The 3,644-nt window shown below is 42.5% G+C and overlaps 1 protein-coding gene across 3 annotated transcripts in view; it reads left to right on the forward strand.

Annotated features, from left to right (window-relative positions):
* LOC138148236 (myelin-oligodendrocyte glycoprotein-like) overlaps nucleotides 1-952 on the forward strand; it is a 111,010-nt gene extending 110,058 nt beyond the window's left edge. For all 3 annotated transcript variants that reach the window (XM_069070792.1, XM_069070790.1, XM_069070791.1), the window contains one exon: nucleotides 1-952. This exon is cut by the window's left edge. The gene's annotated coding sequence lies outside the window, so the exon portion shown is untranslated.
* The last annotated feature ends 2,692 nt before the right edge of the window (nucleotides 953-3,644 follow it).

Here is a 3,644-nt window from a genome sequence, read left to right on the forward strand (position 1 = left end):
AACAGCACTGTCCTTCACCAGTGGACAGAATTCACTCTCTGTCTGCAGAACAGTCTCAAGAGCTCTGAACCAACAGCAAGGTTCCAAGACCTCTGCAACAATAGCACTGTCCTTCACCAGTGGACAGAATTCACTATCTGTCTGCAGAACAGTCTCAGGAGCTCTGAACCAACAGCAAGGTTCCAAGACCTCTGCAACAACAGCACTGTCCTTCACCAGTGGACAGAATTCACTGTCTGTCTGCAGAACAGTCTCAGGAGTTCTGAACCAACAGCAAGGTTCCAAGACCTGTGCAACAACAGGACTGTCTTTCACCAGTGGACAAATCTGGCAAAACAACATCAAAACAGACAAAGTACCAGCATAACAGCCATGTCTCCTCAGTCCTTGGCAGCTCTCAAAAGTCCTGGGCAATTCAAAGTGGCCCTCAGCAATACTCTCAGTCTCTCTCTGCCTCCAAGATGCTGCTTCCAAAAAAATTCTTCTGCCTCTCTCTTTTCTTGTGTCTCTCTAAATTTACGTCACCAGCTTCTCCCAGTTCAGCCCTCTCTTTTCACGTCAACAAGTCCATCCCACAAGTGGGATTCACAAGCTCTGGGTTTTAACACAATCAATCCAAGCCAATACAGGGAGATCTTTGAATTCCATTACTATTACAACAATCCAGAGGTCAAGTTATAGACATCAAGTCCCAAGGCTATCTTATCACAGATGTAGATGTACAAACCCCTCCCCCACCCCTGCACCTCCAGGCCATGCCAGTAGTGAATAATGCCTGTGCCCAAGATAAAAAAACTGTATGTTCACCACCTAATTAGCATACTTGGCACATCATTCACTAAACCTTTCCTATATAAGCTTTAGCAGCACTCTTGTTAGATTGTAAGTTCCCTAAAGGAGCTCTGCTCCCCTTTATTAGCATCATAATAAACTTTTTTCCACTTTGCTGCAATGCTGCTTGAGTCCACAAATTCTTTCCAGACAACTCTACCCTGAACCTCAGTATTTTGGGAGCCCTGCAACTCCAAAACACATCTCTAAGCTTAGGGATTTTCCCCATCATTTTCTGTATCACTCTATGTGTTTGTCACATTAATTGTTCTGTGTTTGTCTCTGTATGGTGTGAGTGTTTGTATGTTATCTGAAACCCTGTAAGTTTTAAAATGCAGCCAGGCAGCAAGAGAATCTTCAAAGCTGGACTTTTCTTGGAATATCTCTTTCTTTCCTCCTCTTCCTCCTTCCCTGATTTGCAGCAACCTCGGTGGAGCAGGAGGACAAGATAGAGTAAGAGAAAGAAAAATACTTTATTACTTAGGCTGTATGATTGATAAAGGCAAATAGAGAAGGCAAAAAAAGTGTCTATTCAGAATTAGAAAGAAAGATATGTGCAGTTTTAAAGGTGCTTTAATCAAAGTCCACCAGGGAATAAGTAGATAGAAAGAAGGTCAAGAAAGTTAAAGCATATAGGAATGAGAGGAGGATGGGTAGAAAGAAAGACATAATCTATTTGCACAAACAGTGTGAAAAGAAGGCTTGAGAGTAAATGGTCTGGAAACTTTTGGAAAGAAAAAAGTTGTTGATTAAAAACTCTCACTACATTCAAACTTTGGCCAAGTTCTGAATGTGGAGAGAGAGGCAAGGGAAAAAGAAAGGGGGAACCTTTTCCCCTCAGATCAAAGAGAGGCAGATTGACTAGCACTTGACAATTTCCTGACTCACATAAAGAGAAAAGGTTTTGGGGTGGCCAGGTGGCGCAGTGAGTAAGAACGCCGGCCCTAGTGTCAGGAGACCCAGGATCGGTTACAGCCTCAGATACTTGGCACCCACACAAAATAACTGTCAGTGTAACCTTGAGCAAGTTACTTAACCCCAATTGCTTTAAAAAAAAAAAAGAGAGAAAAGGTTTTGTGTAACGTGACTCCCACTAGTCAAACTCCTGCAAAATGGGAACAAATGCAGCTTACATGAACTTAGAAAGAGAAGCCTTAAAAGTGAAGCCTTGAAGTTCTCCAGTACTAGGGAGATGGGATGAGGTGACAACTGGATCTTTTCCCAGATGTTCCATCTTACCTGTCTGGCAATTTCAATACACCACTCTTAAATTTTTAAGGGGTGGATGTAAAAGTGAAGTTTATTTTGAGTAAAATTTTTTAAAAGTTCTTAAGATTCTTCTCCCTGTGGTTTCTGGCTCTGAACAGACTGAGTCTACCATGAAAAGTTAAAAGAGCTAAAAACATCTTAGCAGATTCTGGAGGGTTTGGGATTGATCATTAAGGAGTTTTGAAACACCTCCTTACAATCTAGATCACTCCTTCTCCCCCCCCCACTCCCTTCCCTTGAGACAAAAGGGTATCCAGTGTAGAGTTGACAAACAGCTCCCCATTTACCTGTTTGCCCCTGTCATCCCAGATCAGACTAAGAGAAGAGAGTGCTCTAGAACAGTAGGGAACTTGAGTCACCCTCCTCCAGCTGCTGAAGGATGGGGAAGGGGCAGTAGCTACATCTGGAAGTCTCACTGGCAATGGCCCTGGCCTGTGGGTACCCTGTAGCCTGACCCAAAATCTTGGAAGTAACATCCAGGTTCAGCACATCCTGTTCACCACCACCCCACCCCACCCCACTGCCCAGCAGCTGAAAGTCATGGGGAGACAAGGAAAGGGGTCAAGGCAGAAAGAGGTAAGAAGCCAGCCAGCCTCTGCACTTGGTAAGCACACTCTCTTTTTAAAAACTTCTCTATTTATTTATTTTACATTTCTGACATTCACTTCCACATGGTTTTGAGTTCCAAATTTTCTCCCAATCTTTCCCCCCTGCACAAGATGGTGGGCATTCTGATTATCCCTTCCCCCAATCTGCCCTCCCTTCTATCACCCCTCCCTTTCATTTTTAAAACTTGGGAGTTCCACATTCTCTTCCTTCCTCCCTCCCCACCGACCCTCACTGAGAAGGCGAGCAACTTGATATAGCTTATACATGTGTAGTCATGCAAAACACTTTCATAATAGTCATGTTGTGAAAGACTAACTATATTTCCCTTCATCCTATACCACCCCCTATTTATTCTATTCTCTCCTTTTACCTTGTCCCTCCTCAAAAGTGTTCATTTCTGATTACCCCCTCTCCCAATTTTCCTTCCCTTCTATCATCTGTCCCTATCTTATCCCCTTCCTCCCTACTTTCCTGTAGGGTAAGACAGATTTCCATACCCAATTGAGTGTGTATTTTATCCCTTCCTTAAGTCAAATCTGACAAGAGTAGGTTCCCTCATCCCCTCTCATGTCTAGCCTCTTCCCCTCCACTGTAAAAGCTTTTTTCTTGCCTCTTTTATGGTGTGGTAATTTACCCCCATTCTACCTCTCCCTTTCTCTTTCTCCGAGTACATTCCTCTCTCAACCTTTAATTTTGTTTTTTAGATATCATCCCTTCATATTCAACTCACCCTATGTGTTCTCTCTCTCTCTCTCTCTCTCTCTCTCTCTCTCTCTCTCTCTCTCTATATATATATATATATATATATATATATATATATATATACACACACACACACACACACACATACATACACATATATATGTATATATTTTTTCTTTTTCCTGTTTCCCTTTTAATGCTTCTCGTATTTGGAAGTCAAATTTTCTATTCAG

This window comes from Petaurus breviceps, unplaced genomic scaffold (assembly GCF_028583685.1).
Source record: "Petaurus breviceps papuanus isolate PSGF00001 unplaced genomic scaffold, PetGlider_PUasm1.0 90823, whole genome shotgun sequence".
Classification (NCBI taxonomy): Eukaryota; Metazoa; Chordata; class Mammalia; order Diprotodontia; family Petauridae; genus Petaurus; species Petaurus breviceps.